The 19,848-nt window shown below is 44.7% G+C and overlaps 1 protein-coding gene across 1 annotated transcript in view; it reads left to right on the plus strand.

Annotated features, from left to right (window-relative positions):
• IL36G (interleukin 36 gamma) overlaps positions 1 to 19,848 on the plus strand; it is a 185,841-nt gene that overhangs the window by 137,498 nt on the left and 28,495 nt on the right. The window contains exons 2-4 of the mRNA XM_064572217.1: positions 2,351 to 3,437; positions 5,275 to 5,338; positions 7,019 to 7,081. The gene's annotated coding sequence lies outside the window, so the exon portion shown is untranslated. The remainder of the gene's footprint in view (positions 1 to 2,350; positions 3,438 to 5,274; positions 5,339 to 7,018; positions 7,082 to 19,848) is intronic.

Consider the following 19,848-nt stretch of genomic DNA (forward strand, 5'->3'; position numbering starts at 1 on the left):
AGCACCATAACAGTGGTAGGTTTTTAAACCCAAATGCTCTATTTCATTGATTTTAATACACATATTTACTCATATTTTTACATTTCTGGAATTGGGAGGCATATGATAGATTGTGGCATTGTGTGAGTCCTGCCAGGTTGTGCTAACATGTCAGAGCTTTTTTTTGTCATCGGTTGAGTTTTGTGGATCATTGTTATTCCATATATTGAGTTTAATTTTTGTTGAAAATGTTTCAAAAAGATGTCCTCTGAATTGGCATGAAAACTGAGCAGTAGGGTAAAAAGGTAATAATACTGAAGCAATTCCTTTTGTTTTTTTTTGCAAATACCAAGAGTTGTCAAAGACCTAAAAAAGAAGCTAGCCACAAGTAGATGAAGGTCTGTTACACTTTGTGTCTGAGATATGTGCAATGTAAAACAGGAGAAATTGACAAATCCCTTGGAATTGATGAAAGAAAATTTGAACCATGGAGAAGCTGGTATGATTGATTTGTGCACTTCATAGTGCTATTGTTGAGATGCTGTGTCATGGTTTAATTGGTGGTGTTTCTCTTTCTTATTGGTCTATAAAATATTGGTATGTCTTATAATCCATAATGATGTAAGCAGTTATATGATAAGGTTAATTATGGAAAGAAAACAGAACCCAATTATATGCTATTTGCAAGAGATACATCTAAAGCATAAAGGTGGAAGAGGCTGAAAGGAAAAGGATGGGAAAAGATATACCACACAAATATTAATTTAAAGAAGACCTCTGTATCTGACAAAGTAGGCTTTAAGACAATAAGCATTCCTAGAGATAGAGGGTTTCTCCTTAGGGATAAAAGTCTCAGATCACCAGAGAGATAAAAAATTATAAATTTATATGCACCTAATTAACATGACTTCAAAATACGTAATGCCAAATTCATGATCAAAATAATAAATTTATGGCATAGTAGGAGATCTTAATGTGCCTCTTACATAATTGATAGAACAAGATGACAAAAAAATCAGTAAGGATAGAGAACATCTGCTCAATAGAATTGATATATATCTGATCTCATGGTCACGTATAAAATACTGTACATAGGGGCGCCTGTGTGGCTCAGTCAGTTAAGCGTCTGCCTTCGGCTCAGGTCATGATCCCGGGGTCCTGGGATCGAGCCCCGCATCGGGCTCCCTGCTCTGCGGGAAGCTTGCTTCTCCCTCTCCCACTCCCCCTGCTTGTGTTCCCTCTCTCGCTGTGTCTCTCTCTGTCAAATAAATAAATAAAATCTTTAAAAAAAAATACTGTACATAACAACTACAGGATACATGTCAAACATTGACCTACAGATATTGGTGGAAAAAATGTAAGGTGGAAATGAGCAGACTGGCAGTCAGGAGATGTTAGTTAATAGCCACACTAATAATGGGGATTGCAACCATCCCTTTACTGACTTCCAAATGTTTCTTACAACAAACATGAAATTACATAATGTCCTCTACTTTCTTACTCTTTGTTCTGTTCTGAATTCTGTCTTATTCACTACTTAACACTGTGGCCTCTGAAAATTTGCCAGTCTTCTGAACCTCATGCTAATGATAAGGCCCCTGCTACTTGCTGATGGGCCTTTCAGATGCTGGCTGGATGCTCAGCTGGATATGTGGCTACCACCTGACCTGGATTCCTTACTGCTATGCTCTTGCCATCTGTTAGGACTTGGTGTTACCTGTATGGGACCTAGTCCCATCTTCCCCCATGCAATGCTTGCAGAGGCAATGCACTCCCATGCTCCCTTGGACACTGTGCTCTGGACTCCAGACTGAATGTTTCCTGTGGGCAACTGCAGCTGGGTTTGTTCCCCTAGCACTGTTCCTCATGGGTAGTTCTGAAGCAGAGATTTCACCTTGCTGCCCCTCCTGCTATGCATGCATGGACAAATCACGAGAAGTGTCAGAATCCTATGGTGATGCAGAATGCAGGAATGAAACCAATTTCAAAATCACATTTTAGTTCTTTGACTGTTGGATGACAGAATTTATACTCAGTTGGGTTTCCCATTTTTTTATTTCATATTTTCCTTCACAATCTCATACCCCTGCCAAAGGCTTATCAAGAAATTCTCTAAAGATCTGTATTAAGCATTTAACAGACAAATTAGACATTTCTAGTGTAGCTATCAAGGGCATAAGATTTTTCAGATCTTTAGACCAATAATGAAATACCTTGCAGCAATTAAAAATAATGTTACAGAAAAATATTGATGAGATGAAATGATATTTGAGATGTCATCTTAAGTAGAAAAGGCAGGCTGCATTGTAAATAGGAAAGGATGTTACCAAATAATTTGTCAGACACATTCCTGTATTTGCCTGTTATGTAGATGTGAGCCTGGAAGAAGATCTGAAGATAAAATCCTAGTCTTTACCCATATTTGAAAGATGGAGCTTCAACATTCTCAGAAAGGCCTGGACTGCCCGGAACTTGGTCTGTGACCTCAGGGAAATCACTTAGCCTGCACTGCCTTTTACAGTGGAAGCTGGGAGGCCAGCAGCCAGCCCCAGGATCAGCACAGGATTAGGGGAGCTGAGGAACGTGTCGGGCTTAGCCCGGGCCTGGCATCCTGAGAGCATACAGTGGACTGCTGTGGCTGTTGCCATTGCCCCTGTGCCATTGCTCATGGCCCAGCAGCTCTGATCTTACTTGGTCGTGTGGATTTTCCTCTGAATGGACCAGCTGTTACTGGCTTTGTGAAGTACAGCCACACTCGTTAACTGACAAGAGCAAATGCAATGCAAAATAATAATTAAAAAAAGCAAGTAAATAGCAAACAGGCTGTAGGGAGAAGCTGGTTCTTGGTGGGCTTCAACAAGGAAGGTCCCTTAGGGATGTGTTGCATGTCACCACTGAAGAAGAGCGAACAGAGAAGAGGTGGACAGGAGGGTCAATGACGTCCTGGAGTGCTCCTTAAGGAGAGATGAAAGAAGGATATTTGCCTCTGGCTGAACTCTGGGACTGGAGTAAAGAACCAGCAGGTGAACAAGGGCTTGCCTGAACCTCCCAGGCTCAGTGTCCAGCCTGGACCCTGTGTCTCCCCTTTCCTTTCATTCATGTCTCTTTCCTACATCTTCACTGTCACACTGGACTGGCAGCCACACAGCCTGTCTCAAGTGCCTTGAAATGTGTTGAATGGATGTGGCACAGTCCTTGGCAGAGTGACAGTACTCCATAGGAATTTGTTTGTTCCCTTGGTGTGGAAAATGGCAGGCAATGAGCAATGACGTAATGACTAATAACCTAAGATGCTATTTATTATTGGGTAAAGGAATGCTGCTGTTATATTTGCATACACACTCCCAAACTGATTCTTCAAAATGAGGACCAGACCTGGCCCCTCCACATGAGAGATCCTGAAGGGAGAAGACAAGCTGAGCTCCAGGAGCCATAGTGCGTGAGGATCTCTGGCTCAGGTGAGTGGTACTGACTCCAGCTGAAGAGGCCAACTGACATAGACAGGGAAGCAGAGCAGTCTCTGGCCCTGCCTTGCTTTTTCCCAGAAGCATGATCTTCTGTGAATTTCCTGAATTTCTAAATATTGTCTCTGATACCTGCCCAGACCACCTTACTCTCAGCCCCAAGAGCAGCCTGATGTCTACCAAGAGGGCTTCTGCCAATAAGCAGAGCATGGCTGGAGGGCCAGGCAGACACTGAGCTTCGGAGACCTGGAAACGCTGATAATGCTGAAAAAGCTCTGATTTTCAGATTCTAGAGAAGACTGATTTCAGAATCTAGAAAGTACTGGTCTTCAGAAAAGAGATTTTGGAAGCCTCAATATTTTGAGTGTTCTTAGGCGAAAAGAGATTCACCTCAGATGGCTGAACGCACTGCTTCTTCTAGGGAGCTCTGTGGAAGCCACCTGCATTTATTTTGATACAGGTGGCAAATTCCGTAAGCGGCTTACAGGGTTATCCCCAGTACCTCAGTCTGTAGGTATTGTTCTGTCTTCCATCAGGACCACATTGTCTTCATGTATTTGGGTACCTACATTTCTGCCAGATGTTTCTTATTCTGATGTCATGTGGCTGCCAAATTCTCTGCCTTCTCAAGTGCCACCAATTCCCTGTGTCCCTTGATTTATCCCCAAACTACAAAGGCAGGTGTGCTTGGTAGATTTGGGGGATGCAGCCAAATAACAAATAACTGAAACTCAGAAACTGGCTATCCACTCCCTTAAAGTTCTATCAGGTGTCCCCACCCAGTGGCCTCCTCCCCTATCTTTCATTGTCTTTGCTGCCAAGTCCTAGAGCCCTCTCATGTCATTTTTAATTTTTGCCAAAGCATTTAGTTGCCTTTGTCTCACTCCTAAGCGCATCTCAAAGGATTGGGTTTCCACACAGACTGCCCATCTCTGCAAACTAAAAATGGTGTTACCCTTGAGAATTCATTTACCTTCAGATTTTTCATCTGTAAAATGGCAATAATGATTCTTGCCTTACTTGCCTCACTGTGTTGTCCTGAACTAATGTTGGGGAAAGTTCTTTATGAAGTGAGTGAGATGTGGCCTGCAGAATTGAGGGGTGTTTAGAAATCTCTCTCCTCTAAGCCCTCCCAGTGAAGAGGTCCTGTGTCATCCCTTCCCCAAGACATTAGGAGTTGAGCCTTCTGGGACTTTTGGAGGCTCAGTTTTCCATGACAAGAGGCTGGAAAAAACCTGCCTTTCTTTGCAAAGATTAGACTACAGCAGAGGGTCAGCAAAGTTTTTCTGTAAATGTTGGGACAGTCAGCATTTTATGCTTTGCTGGCCAGATGATCTGTCTTTCAAATACTCATCTCTGCCATTGAAGCCAGAAAGCAGCCATAGACAACATGTGAAAAAGGACATGGCTGTGTTCCAATAAAACTTTATTTAAAGAAACAGGTAGTGGGACAGATTTGACCTGTGGACTGTAGTTTGATAGCCCCAGGACTAGAGCAATGCACTTTGAACTTTCGATTACATTTTTATCAAATGTTGTCAAGATCCGTAAAAATGATACCCACAGTTTGGAAACATTGCTTTGGAGGGGCAAAAATCAAAGAAGGAGTGATAGAAGAAGCATGGTCAAGTCTTACAAGGCCTTCCTGGACACAGCAAACATTTCTAAGCAGAGAGCAAGGCTGATGGCCAATCAGCACTAGGGGAGTCCAGCAAGGTTTCTGGGGTCAGAAGTGCCATAACTGGTCTTCTTCCCTGTCTACTCAGGTCCTACCTTTCATCCCAGGCTCCTGTTGAGTCATTTCATTGTGTTAAAAATGTCATTTTTGAAGGACTCAGGTGTGAAAATGGAGTCTGAAGACCAGGAAAGAGACGAGCCCCAGTGCTGCTCAGAAGGTAAGATTTTTGCAAACATTCATACTAGGGCCAAAAAATAACTCCTAAAGCGGGACCTTGTAGGTTTGTGCACAAACCCATTCCTTCCTGTCGACCTTGCATGGTAAGTGACCTTTGAGAACTTCCCTGGTAAATGAATTAGACAAGAGAAATCCTTGAAGGGAAAATGAAGCTTTGCCATGGGTGTCTAGGTATGTTAGGTAGTAGATAAACAGATCACCTTCACCCACAGATCCAGGGCTTTGAAGTTGTGACTCACCAACTGGATGGTTCTGGATCATCCAAATGCATTTCTTTCCTCCCAGCCTGCTCAAGCAGAGGAGAAGGCCCTGCAGTGGAGGAGGCTGTCTGAGTCTGGGGTGGGAAAATGACACCGGCTTAGGGCTTCTGAGTGCCCCACGGAGGAAGGCACTTGGCTGTTGTCTCAAGGGGGATGAAAAGAGGAGGCTTTGAACCCAAATGACTGTCTAATGCATGGAGTGTGAAGGGAGAGGCCTATAACATGACAGAGGCCCAACCCCTGAGCCTTCAACTCACACATGACAATCCGTGTTCCCAAACTAAAAATAGGACATTTGTCTGACAAATGTGGATCTGCCAACAGAGAGGTTTGGAACCAGCCCTGCTCCTGGAACATGGGCCATGTGATGGCCACCATGCACATTCTGTCCCTTAAACAGCAGGGAGTGCACACCAGGAAGGCATAAGCACTAGATACTGTAATTTCCCAACCCTGGGGAACTCCAAATGGTGACAATGAGGCCGTGTCCTAATTCTGCTTCTTTGTAGGTGGCCTGTGTAGAAAGGGAAGAGTCTTCCTCTGACTCTCAACACAATCCTTTTGAGTCTCTGTCTGAACCTAGCCTGGGGCAGCTCCACCTTCCCCCATTCCTACCTCACCAAGGTACAGTCCTCCTGCTTCTTAGAAGCATAGACTGTCAGAGCTGGAGGCACAGACAGGGAAAATGAGGCTCAGAGTGGTGAGAGGCAGAATTGCCTCAGACAGCCAAGTAGTTAGCAAGGCCAAGACTGTGTAGAACCTTCATACCAGAGCACAAGGTTTGAATTTTCTTCTTCCCTAGGTGCTATATACTCTCAATGTGCAAAGGTTGTTTGGATTATGACCAGGGATTTCATTCAGGTATTTCTCAAACTTAATGTTTTATCAGGTAGAAGCCTCCAGATTATTCTCAGATTAATGTATACTATACCCCCTGAATTAATGCAATGCATATGTTTGTAATAAGTAAGGTTCTAGGAAGTTCTGCATTCAGAAACTAAGTTAGCTCTATTTCATTTCCGTTTCTACCATTTTTGACCAGGAAAGTTTTGTTTTGTTTTGTTTTAGAGAGAGAGAGACAGAGGTTTGGGGGGCGGGGGCGGGAAGGACAGTGGGAGAGGGAAAGAGAGAATCTTAAGCAGGTTCCATGGCCAGCATAGAGTCTGACGTGGGGCTCAAACTCACAACCTTGAGATCATGACCTGAGCTGAAATCAGGCTTAACTGACTGAGCCACCCAGGCACCTCCAGGAAAGCTATTTTTTATGCCATTACAGTCTCTGTGCTTTAGTGTCTCTCAAAACATACAAAAAAGAAGTAAAGCATTAAATGGGCCCTGATGTTTCTAAATCCCTAGAAAATCCCAATTGTATGTGCTAACCTCACTGTCTCTCATTTCAGACTTTACCAGAAGCCCCCAGGAGCCAAACATGAGCCTCCCCACAATGAGCTCTCCCTATTCATGTAAGGCCCCTGGGTGAACTGATGAGGGTGGTGATGGGTGAGGGTGGGGATGAGGGTGGTGCCACTATGTTCTCTTAGGGAAGTCAGAGGATCAGAGATGGGGGATACCTAAGGGTGCTGTGATGAGGCTGAGGCTTTTCCTTTGTGGAAGTGAATCTCAGGAGGGTCAATAAGAAAGATGAACCCTGGGTGGGCCTCTGCCTTTCCAGAGAGGTGCAGGTAACACATCCTGCTGAATGGCACAGGAGAAGAAAGGTTATGAGCCTGGGAACCTTCCATGTCCTTCTTCTGACCTTTGCCATGAGGCTAGCTAGCAACCCTGACCTCCTCACATAATTTATGAAAAACAGGAATTTGGCCAGCAGAGGGCGCACACGAAGCTCACACCACTAGTGCCTTAGCAGCCCTCACAGATCTAGAACCTTCTCATAGGCTACTAGATAACCTCATGATGACCTTAAGAAAATTCAAGTGCAGAAACTGAGGAAGCGAGGGAGGGTACCTACCCCAGGTGACACAAGTATTAAGTGCCAGATGCTGGAATTTAAAGGTACTGTGACATCTGTCAGCCCAAGTCAGGTTTTTTTTTTTTTTAAGATTTATTTATTTATTTGACAGAGAGAGACACAGCGAGAGAGGGAACACAAGCAGGGGGAGTGGGAGAGGGAGAAGCAGGCTTCCCGCCGAGCAGGGAGCCCGATGCGGGACTCGATCCCAGGACCCCGGGATCATGACCTGAGTTGAAGGCAGACGCTTAACGACTGAGCCACCCAGGCACCCCCCAAGTCAGGTTTAAGGTTTTCCCTCACCACCCTCTGCACAGGAAGAGTCAGGAGACCTCAGCCTGCGTCCCAGGTCTATTGCAGGTGACCTTCCTCCCTGGTAAAATGGCAGTGTGTGCACACAGTGCACGGCAAGCTCCCGCGACTCTGTGAGGGAGGTCACTTCAAGCACTACTGCGACCACCGTTGCTCCCTCTGTTGTTTGGGAATGGAATCCCTAGAGAAAATAATTACCAGCACATTAAAATCACTTACACCTCTGCTGTGGCCTTGAGAAGGAACTCTGAAGAACACATATGGGGTCAGGAACGATATGATGTGAATTGATCCGGCTAAGAGGATACTGCACAAGCCTCAGTGCATGATGATGGGAGGCCCAAGTCAGCGTGATAGGAGGGAAAGAGAAGTAAAAGAAGGACAGGTTTTGGAAATATTTAAGAGGCAAACAGCCCAATGCTAGTGCTGGAAATTCAACTTACAGAGCATGAGTCGGTGTCTCCCCAGACCAATCAGAATCTCAGGGATGTGGGGGGCCCAGGCATCCATGGCCCTAAAATGTCACCCATTATGTGATTTCCAATGTATGATGCTTGGCTCCTAGGTACTTTCTGCCTAGTTTCTCACCCCCCACTCTTCCACTGGCCCTCCAGTGCAAGGATCTGTCCCACCCCAGGCATTGCTGATGGCACGATGCCCCCAGTGATAGGCTACAGGAAAGAGGGTTAAGAAGAATAAAGATTAACATGTCCTGAGTCTTTTATATGGCTCAGATGCCTAAATGCTACTCATTTGAGTAAGCATTTTAATCTTCCCAACACCCCCGCCAGGTAGGTGCTACTATTATCCCCTTTTCACAGATAAGGAGGTTTTGAGAGATTTAGTAACTTTTCCTAGGTCCTAAACCAGTAAGCAATGGGAGCTTGGATTGAACCTATCTGTGAAAATAGATAACCCATGCTAAACTGCTTGTTCAGAGCAAGGCAGAAAACCTGGGAGTGGGAGCAATCTTCAGTGGGCTGTGATGTTTGAGGCCACAGGCAGTTGGAGGGCTGGGGCTGGGACTCTTGAGTGTGGGCTAGAAAGGATTGCCTGTAAAAGGGCAGTCTCAGGGTATTTAATCTGCACCCTAACCAGAGGTTCCTTTCGCAGTTGGCCACTCCTGCTCCCATTCAAGATCCTGGGGTAGGGTGAGGCAGGTGAGGGCAAGAGCAAGGCTGTCTTGGGAATAGAAGAAGACCTTTATCCATCCTGTACTCTGCTTGGCATTGAGTTACCTGTACAGGGATAACAGCCTTAGGAGTGGTATACTCTAAGCATTTTGGATCCCAGTGACCCCAATCAATTAAACAAAACTGAGGATCTACATCTTTGAAATGTGAGCATTAGTACATTATGAAACTTACACAAAATTAGAAAATTCACAAGGACTAAATAAAATAGGAACTGACATTTAGTGGTTTCTTCCCACATTCCAGTGGACTGTCTGGCTCACCCAACCACTGCACTCCACCCCCATCCCAGCAGACACACACCTAGCAGTGTGCTGGCAAATGTTTGACAACCAGTTCTCTGGGATTGGGGGAGTGGGAGGGAGCTCCGATACGCAGATCTTGCCAGTTTTCATGGTGTAATGATTCCCAACATGGCTGACTTCAAACTGCCAACATGAAGTCATTGAACAGGGATTTGGGAAGAGATGCTAGCAGTTGGCTCTTGCAAGCTGATATAAGCTGGTTCCAGCACACCACTGCAGCCACCTTTAAGATCTTCATTTTAGAGCCAGGACTGGTTGGCAAACTATAGCCTGCAGGCAAAATCCAGCTCACCGCCTGTTTTGTATAGTTTGCTAACATAGCCATGCTCATTGGTCATCTATGGCTGCCTTCTTACTACAACAATAGAGCATGTGGCTTCTTGGCCTGCAAAGCCTAGAATATTTACTATACATCCCTTAACAGAAAGTTTGCTGACTCCTGCTGTAGAGGGTAGGAGACCAGAGGCTGTTGGCAGCCTCTAGACATTCATCCCTGAGTCAGTCTGGTACTTGAAGTACAATTTCCATTAGAGAGCTGAATGCACGATGGTCACAAAACTCTACACTATTTTACACTGCAAAAGTAACATTAGATGTTTTAGTGTTTTTTGTTTGTTTTTACTTAGCTTAGTTTGTCTTGGCAATTTTCAGAAGGAAAATGCATTCTAAATTCCACCTATTCAAGAGACCCAGAGCTGTTGACAACTACCTGTTACTTCCCCCCAGCCCTCTTGCAGAAGGAACTTTGTCAGAGCAGCTCCACGCAGGAGCTCAAGGCAGGATCAGAGGTCAGTTGGCCCAAGGTGGCAGGACAGATTCTCTTCGTAGAGTGTGCAGAAGGGACTGTTTGGCAGTCTCTCATGGTGATTTCTGGTCTCTAAAGTAATTTTCATAGTGCATTGGGTGATTGTCACATCAATAATAAACATAACGCTGTGAGGAGGGCAGAGTGGGGATTATTATGCTCATTTCATAGATGAGTAAACAGACTCAGAGACAAGTAACTTGACCAGTCACCCAGATCGTAAGTGGCAGATTTCCAGGTGTTCTGACTCCTAGTATAGAGCAATTTGCATTGTCCCTGAGGTGCTAAAAAATGACTGTGCTTAAGAATCACCTGGGAAGAGGGGCGCCTGGGTGGCTCAGTCGTTGGGCGCCTGCCTTCGGCTCAGGTCATGATCCCAGGGTCCTGGGATCGAGCCCCGCATCGGGCTCCCTGCTCGGTGGGAAGCCTGCTTCTCCCTTTCCCACTCCCCCTGCTTGTGTTCCCTCTCTCGCTGTGTCTCTCTCTGTCAAATAAATAAAATCTTTGAAAAAAAAAAAAAAAAAAGAATCACCTGGGAAGATACACCTGGGTGGCTCAGTTGGTTGGGTGTATGCCTTTGGCTCAGGTCATGATCCCAGGGTCCTAGGATTGAGTCCTGCATCGGGCTTCCTGCTTAGAGCCTACTTCTCCCTCTGCCTGCCGCTCCCCCTGCTTATGCTCTAACTCTTTGACAAATAAATAAAATATAATCTTTTAAAAAAGAAAAAAAGAACCACCTGGGAAGCTTCTGATAAATCTTAAGGGTATTGTGCTATGTGAAAAAAGTCAGACAGAGAAAGAGAAATACTGTATGTTATCATTTTTTATGTTTAATCTAAAAAAGCTAAACTCAGAGAAACAATGTATAGTGGTGGTTACCAGGGGCTGGGGTAGGGGAAATGGGGAGATACTTGTCAAAGGATACAAACTTCCAGTTATAAGATTAACAAATGCTGGGGATCTGATGTACAGCATGGTGATTATAGCTAATAATACTGTATTGTATACTTGGAAGTTGCTAAAAGAGTAGATCTTTTTTTTTTTTTTTAAAGATTTTATTTATTTATTTGACAGAGAGAGAGAGAGAGACAGTGAGAGAGGGAACACAAGCAGGGGGAGTGGGAAAGAGAGAAGCAGGCTTCCTGCCGAGCAGGGAGCCCGATGCGGGGCTCGATCCCGGGACCCTGGGATCATGACCTGAGCCGAAGGCAGACGCTTAACCAACTGAGCCACCCAGGCGCCCCTAAAAGAGTAGATCTTAAATGTCCTCACCACACAAAATAATTATATGACGGTATGGAGGCATTAACTAATGCTATGGTGATAATCATATTGCAATATATAAATGCATCAAACCAACAGGTTGTACGCCTGAAACTTATTTATATGTCAATCATATCTCAGTAAAGCTGGAAAAAATACAGATTCTCAGGGTTATACACTCTGAGATTCTGATTTAGGCATTCTGAGATACAACTCAGGGATCGAGCTGCCTTGTTAAAAAGCCCTAAGTAATTCTGGTTCAAGTATTTCTTTCTAGTCCACACTTTGAGAAACACTGCTTCCTCCCCATATATCTCATTTGTGATTGAGAGCCATTTCTGAGTGATTGGGTACCAGCACCCAACTGTATTAGCATTTAATCTGGGCTAAAACATGCGCCACTAGGGATGTCCTGCTCCAGGTGACAGGAGCCTGAACCATGGAGAAATTCCATTGCATGGTGCATCTGGTGACTGTGTACTGTTCCCAGCAGCAAGGTGCCCAGCAGAAGACAGCAGCTGAGAGAGGCTTACTCACATAGAGCTCGCACAGTGTAGCTTGGCCTGGTGAACCCACTGCTAGTTGACTCATTCATTACAGAAGTGCTTGTGCCAGGCTCTGTGTTAGGTGAAAAGGATGAAAGGCTGAGTGGACTCAGATGCAGACTCTGTCCTCACGGAGCTCATGGTCTGGTGGGGAGGCAGACATTAATCAGGCCAACAACAAGTGTAAATGGAGAAGCAGTGCCCAGTGCATGATGGGGGTGGGTTGTAACCCAACAGGAAATCAGAAGGGCTTCTTTGGGGAAGAGACACTTGAGCAAGATCACAAGAAAGAGTGGGTATTAGTTGGCTCAAGGTCTGTTTAGGTTCTAGACAAGGTCAGTCTAGGCTTTGCTGTCTGTCTTTGAGTGGTCCCGATGAGTTCCTTTATTGATATAGAAAAAAGCAAAGGTGAAAAAAAAGGGAGAGATGTGAACAGCATGGAGCCATCTGCATCTCCTTATCTGGCAGGGATGGTTCACCATGCCCCAAGCTGTGGTACCCTGACACTCCATTGAGATACCTTTGGGCACTTCCGTTCTTATGGGGGCACAAAGGGAACGGGCAGTGCTTTAAAGACCCAGGGAGCTCCTGCCACCCATCCTCTTCCACTCTGTCTCCTGACATGCACAAAACCCATTTCCTGACCTGACAAGTGAAACAAGTGAATAAAAATGGGCCTTGGGCACATCTACAGTATGAGACAGCCTTTACCTTTTCCTTGGAAATTTGGGAAGAGAAACTGCTTTATTTTTTACACAACCCCAAAGCAGATCCTGGCCCCTGATCCACTTTCTGAAACTGTGGCCATAGACCACATATTACCAAAGGCTGCAGAGGAGAGGAGAGGAAAGGAAAGGCAAATTTCCTAATGTTGGTGTGTGCTCATTACTTCCTGGCTCAGTCAGCAAAATCTTCAAGAGAAAGATGCACTCAGACCAGCTCTCGCCAGATGGCAAACCAAGATGGAGGGAAACATTGCTTTGCTAAGGCAGGGGGCTGGTCTGCAGCCTGCAATCTAAGTTCACTGCAAATCCTGCCCCCCACCTTTTTTTTTTTTGGACCTCTGCAGGACTGGGAAAGCCAACTGCTTATGCATGGGCCTTGGAAGCTGCAAAGTGGCAGCTTTCATAGTAGATAAGATTGGGGCCCCATATCTTTATCAAGCTTGGTCCTTCAAGAATAAACATACAAGTATATTTATTCCAATGTATCAGGCATGACCCCTTCAGAGTTAGGTCCAGTCAATCTGCTGGCCAGTGTCAGACTAAGGATATTTATGATCTCATCTGAGCCCATTATGAATGGTCTCAAGGCAGCATAATGAAGTTGAGGGACCTCTTACAACACATATCAGTGGCTAAATGCTGCTGCCAAACAAGAATTGTCAGTTGCTAGAGCTCCCAAAATGAAAATAAATGCAAACAAAGCACATTAAGTAATAGTTAAGTACTTGCATAATCATATAAAATGGAGAATTCTTGAAAACATTGTAACCACAAAGTAATTTTGATTATATATTCTTTTTGGGTTGCAGAGAAAGAAAAAAGCAACTGAATTGTTAAATCTTGCTATTCCTCAGATCACTTTAATTTTAGGTATTAGTCATGTTGTTTTGGACTCTAGATCAGATAAATCAAGTGAGTAAGCTAATTTTGTAAGTATCACGATTTTCAATTAGAAAGTAATTGTAGAGCTCACTGAATTATAAAAGAAAGGCATAGTGTTTTGGTAAACTGTTGGCTTTAGTCTTAAGATGACACAAATAGGATTTGCCTTTCTAAAGGATACATGGGGAAAGACCAGCAACAGAACGAAAGGAGGCACCAACTTCCAGACCCCAAATTTTTACTAGGCTTTCCCAGTGCAGATGACAATTTCTGAGTGGGTAAGCATCATCTAGACTTTAAAATTTTTTTTTTTTAAGATTTTATTTATTTATTTGAGAGAGAGAGAATGAGAGACAGAGAGCATGAGAAGGAGGAAGGTCAGAGGGAGAAGCAGACTCCCTGCTGAGCAGGGAGCCCGATGCGGGACTCGATCCCGGGACTCCAGGATCATGACCTGAGCCGAAGGCAGTCGCTTAACCAACTGAGCCACCCAGGCGCCCAGGATCATCTAGACTTTAAGCATTGGATCTGTTATATGCAACCGAGAAATCAAACCGATACTAGCCTCCAACATTCCTTGCCCCCAAATCTGTACCTGACTCCTGGTTCCTATTCTGATTGCCTGCCTGGCCACCACCCCCACAGCGTTTTAGTATCTGGACCTTGCTTTGCTTTGGACCTAAACCCAGATAAGTCATGAGGGCCCTGCTGCCTGCCTTCAGGATTCCCAGAAGTAGCTTCTCCCAATTCTTTGTTACTGGTTCCTCTCACCTGTTCACAGCCGCTGCCCCATCCTTCTCCACTGGGGACTCATGGACATTGCCTTGCCATACCCCTTGGACCCCGGGCCCCACTGAACCTCTCTCAATGTACCTGGAGCTGGATCAGCTTCCCTAGAATTCATCATCCATATGCATCATTTATTATAGAGCTTGCATTGTCCAGGCTATCCTCCTGGAGGAGATAACCAGTAGAGCCTGGCTATATCTTGAGAAACAGAAGCACCCGGGTGAGGTTGGGCATGTTTAGGAAAGCAACAAACCCACAGGTACTGAGATCATCACTTCCCAGAAATTTATTTCACCCAGAACTTTGTAATTAACCACAATCTACTTTTTTTTTTTTAAAGAAGATTTTATTTATTTGAGAGAGAGTGTGTGTGTGCACAAGCCGGGGGAGCAGCAGAGGGAGAGGGAGGGGGAGAAGCAGGCTCCCCACTGAGCAGGGATCCTGATGTGGGGCTCGATCCCAGGACCCTGGGATCATGACCTGAGCTCAAGGCAGATGCTTAACTGACTGAGCCACCTAGGCTCCCCCACGCTCTACTTTTTATAGCCCAAACAACATACACTTTAAAGGGACAAATGACACTGAAGGCAAAGTCCATATGCTTGCAGGGTGAAGACAACATGGTATAGGGAGAAGATATGTCCTTATTTGCTATTCTCTATAGAAATACACAAATGTTGGGTGCCTGGGTGGCTCAATTGGTTAAGTGTCTGCCTTCAGCTCAGGTCATGATCCCAGGGTCCTGGGATAGAGCCCCGCATCGCATCAGGCCTCCCTACTCAGTGGGGAGCCTGTTCCTGCCTCTCCCTCTGCTGCTCCCCCTGCTTGTGTTCTCTCTCTCTCTCTCAAATAAATAAATAAAATATTAAAAAAAAGAAAAAAGAAACATACAAATGTTGACACAAAATGAATAAACCTTTTAGAATCTCTAAAAGAAAGAAAGAGAATTTTATTTGAGCCCAAGATAGATGCCTGGGAAACATGCTCTTCACAGGGAAGAAAGTGCTCCAGGGAATGAACAGTTTTTATGGTGATATACCATTTTACAACTTGTAAAACCTCAAAAGACAATAGATTAAGATGTAAGCAGGAATCACAAATTTTAATGTCAAGGAATGCAGGGAGTAGGAGCATCGATTAAGATCTTAAGGACAAGATGGCTTCCTTCAGGCTACTCATTTACAACGCAGGTGCACAGTGTGTGCTTGGTGGGCCATAAATCAGGCTTTTGGTTTCAACAAAGTTTATGTACAGTCATGCTGACTTAGAAAGAAATCTAAAATGGCCTTTCTTACATATCAGGCCTTTAGAGAAGGCTTCATCGTGAAGACCACTCAAATAAGACAAACAGGAGCTATTTATTCAGAGTTTGCTCTAGCAAAGGAGTCAGCGACCATCACTTGCATTTGGCAGTGATTCAAAGGCAGGCAGAGGAGTGGGTAAGCTGTACGGTGACAAAGAGGGAGGGCTCCAGGTGTGTATTGACTGGAGTTGTTGGTATGGGAAGCCGGAGGTGGGCCATCCTGCGTGCTTGGCTCGAAGAGCATAGCTGGCTTTCTCTGGTTGGTCCTGAGTTGGAAGTGGAGACCAAAATAGAAAAGCTGGCAGTCACTGAACATGTCCTAACTCTGGGCCAATCGCTAGAGAAGCTGAGGGTTAGAATTCTGTTGGTCTGGCCATTCCCATTTGCAGATTCAGTCCCCTACTGTATAGAGATTCACACTGGTATTTTGAAATTTGAATTGAGTGTTGTTTTTTTTTTTTCTTTTCCTAGATCTTCCCTTACTCCCACAGTTTGTCTGTGTAATTAGAGATACAGATGAAGTATCTGGAATTTGCAGCTGACTCCAAAGTGAAATAGGAGCCAACATATTCCTTGAGGGAGGTGAAGGGATCCTCGTTGTTCAGCGAGTTCGGTTCTTTGATGTTCTTTTTCTGAAATACAAAGGAGAATTTATTAGGTAGCCAGGCTACTTTGTGAAGGAAAGAAGGAAAGATCAGGCAGTCTTTGCCAAAGTTTGGGTTTTCAGCCTTAGCATTCAGGCTTCCCATTTCCCTGAACTGGGAGGGCAGGGGGCATTTCTTTCCCAATCTCTTACTTTCAGTTGCAATGAGAGATGTTTTGGCTCTTTGACTCTATCACAGGAGGGACAGAGTTCTCCTTTAGAGACAGCCAAAAAAAAAAAAAATGATTTTTCTTGATGTTATTAGCTTTTCTTTAGTGTGAAGTTGATATATAAAAGGTCTCTGGGAAAAGTCAGAAAACTGGGTCAGCTCTAGGAGTAGAAAAATGATCTTTTTTTCTTTTGACATTTCTGGTACAACACCCTCTTTCCTTTAGCATAGTCATCAAATTCTCATAGGTGAGTTGGCCCAGGAGCCAAGAACATCTCGATACTTGGAATTTCCCTTTCCCTATGCCTCTGGTTCCTTCTTCCTTCCAACCCTTCCAGATAAACTTCTTTTAGATCCAGGACCCCCTTGGGCCCAATTCCTGTCACTGTTGCCCACCACCAGCTGGTCTTTGAGGCTGCTCCCCAGGAGGCAGCCCTTTGCCCATCCTGGAGAAGAGAGTGGTCGAAGGCCCCATCGGGAGAGGGGCTTTATACAGGCCAGGTGGGAAGTGAGAGAATGAGAATCATTTCTGCTAAATAAAGCAAGATGGAGAGTCACCTGGGGTTGTGGTGCTTTTGTCTGGAACTGCTTTGAGGATCCTGCCTTCTAGAACCAGAACTTGCTGGTTTGGGTCTCGAATAGTATGTGTATTTAAGGTTATGGATTGATTTTTACGCCTGAAAAACAGTACTAGAGATTATGAACAATGAACATGCCTCAGTTCACTAGCCTCGGATCCCTACTTTGCCCATTGGGTTCAGGCAATATGTGTTCCTCTCAGTTTTTCACCCCAACCCATTAATCCATTCATAGAACAACTTTGGTAATTAACCACACCACTCTGGAATCAGACTGAGTTGGGGCCAAATCCCTGTCAGTCATTTACAATCTGAACAAGTTACTAAGCTCCAAATTTCATTTTGCCCACCAGTAAAATGGGGATAATAAAAGCTATCTTACATAGGATTGATGTGAGGTATAAGGGGATTCAATGAAAGTTAATTATTATTATTTGTAGTAGTATTGATAACATCCAATGGAAGTTCATCATTATTATTAGTAGTAGTTGTGTTGATAACATCCAATAAAAGTTGGTTAGTAGTAGTAGTAGTAGTAGTAGTGGTAGTATTGATAACCCTCTCTTCTGCACCTTCTCACTGGTGGGCCCATGACATCAGCAACGCCCGGGTGACATGGATCTCTGCTGTGTTGGGCACCAGCTGGGCCAGTGGTGAGGACAGTGAAAGGGTGAGGATGACAGGGTGAGGCAGGAAGCACCCAGGAGCAGCAGTTTTATGTCAGGAAGGGGATGGAGATGGCAGGAGTCTTGAGGAAAATGCAGAGGGGTTGTACTTGCCCTTGTGGAGCTTGTCTGAGTGGGCAGGACCACCTACAGCAGTGGCCTGGGATCTGCCTGACTATGGGGGTTTTAGGGATTCAGTTGATCAACTCTGCTTATGGGGGATAGGGGTGCTGGGCAATTCTAGACAGGGAACTTGTCCCTATGCCATCTCTGATAGGGAAAATGACCAAACATCAGTGGCTGAATTCAGGCTTTGCATGAGGGAGGGTATGAGTCCACATACAGGACTGATGATTGGGTCTACGTAGAACAAAAGATATAAAATATGATTGATGTGATAGATTAGCATTTATACTGTATAATGATATACAAACATAAACAAACACAACAGTTTTGTTTCTGGCTCCATAAACATGATACCTTTAGCAGGGATCTATGGTTTGTACTGTCTTCCATGTTACCCACTGATCTTAGGATCACCCAAGGAGCTTTAAAATTATAGATCTGGGTCCCATCCCCAGTGACGGATCTAATTGATGTGGGGTGGTGCTCAGACATTGGTATTTTTTGAAAGCTCCCAAGTGATTTTAATGTGTGGCCAGGGTGAAGAGTCATTGTGCTATAGGGTTGGGCTCCTAATTGGAAACCGTTTGCTCCATCAGGCAATACAGTTTCTGATAATAGTTAAGCTCCCCTCCTAGATATTCTGATACAAGATGAGTCATGTTTACGAGTTTGTATCAGGAAAACTACTTTTGTCCTTGTTTTTTTCTTCTACTATTCTAACTCCAGAGTCCTTTGGAAATTTCACTGGGAGATGAATCTAGAATTTAATCTCTTAGCTACTGCAGAGAGTTAAGTGTTGGCATTTGTGCCAGATCTAGTTGGGACTGGTAGGAAAGCAGCACCCAGAAATCCTTTTCTCTCTCATCAACTTCAGGCCCCATTTGGATCAGATAGAGTCCTTGCTACAAGGTTTTCTTACTTTACTAAGACATTTGGAGGTCACATTTATCCGAATTATTAGTTTAGAACCACGGTTCCCAAAGTGTGAACTAAGGGGCCCTTGGGTGCCTCACCACACTCACAAAGATGCCATGGGATGTTTTAAATTTTCAAGGGAAACAAAGACATCTGTGAGACCCATAAAAACCACTATCATTAAGTTGTTTCAACCTGACTACTTAATAAACAGAACTGACTGTTAAGGCACTGCTATCTTAGAGGCTCTGGGAAGAAATTCCTGAGACACTAAGGGCACAGTGAGTTGAGAAAGGTTGGGAACCTGTGACTTAGAAGTTGGAGGTGACATTTCTTGGGCAGAGTACTGCCTTGGGATTAATATATACTTTTGACAGTGCATTTAGGGTGTGGGATGAAATCTCAAGTGGGACTGAGATGTGCTAGAAGATTGTACTAGATCTATCTGCCTGATAAAGAAGGAACACTCTGGGGGCACTTGGGTGGCGCAGTTGGTTAAGTGTCCCACTCTTGGTTTCAGCTCAGGTCATGATCTCAGGATCCTTAGGTCAAGCCCCACCTTGGGCTCCGAGTGAGTCTTCTTGTGAAGACTCCCTCTCCCTCTGCCCCTCCCCACCATGCACTTCCCTCCCACTCCCAAATAAATAAATAAATCATAAAAAAAAGAGAACACTCTGATGCTTCCACAAGCAGCCAGGGAAGATAAGGCATGGGGTCTGAGAATAGAGAGAAACTGAGGGAAATGAGAAGACAGGGAGGCCTGGGAGGTGGGACTAGAGGAGTAAGGTGGTCTCTGAGAAGTTCCTGAGAGCAGTATCACTGATAGGTGTCAACCAAGAAGGGCATAAATTGTTTGCTAGGCCATTGTCATCCCCCATGTTTGCTGGCTCCTTGGTAGTCAAGAAGCAATCTGGGGATCAGCAGCATCATTGGAGAGCTTGTTAGAAATGAATCTGGAACCCCACGCCAGACCCAGAATCAGACTCTGCATTTTTAACAAAATCCCCAGATGATCCTTATGCACAGGTATTTGAGGAGTGCGG

Source organism: Mirounga angustirostris, unplaced genomic scaffold (genome assembly GCF_029215605.1).
Source record: "Mirounga angustirostris isolate CCGP_5_RB_7025 unplaced genomic scaffold, mMirAng1.0.hap1 SCAF_10, whole genome shotgun sequence".
In the NCBI taxonomy this organism is placed as follows: Eukaryota; Metazoa; Chordata; class Mammalia; order Carnivora; family Phocidae; genus Mirounga; species Mirounga angustirostris.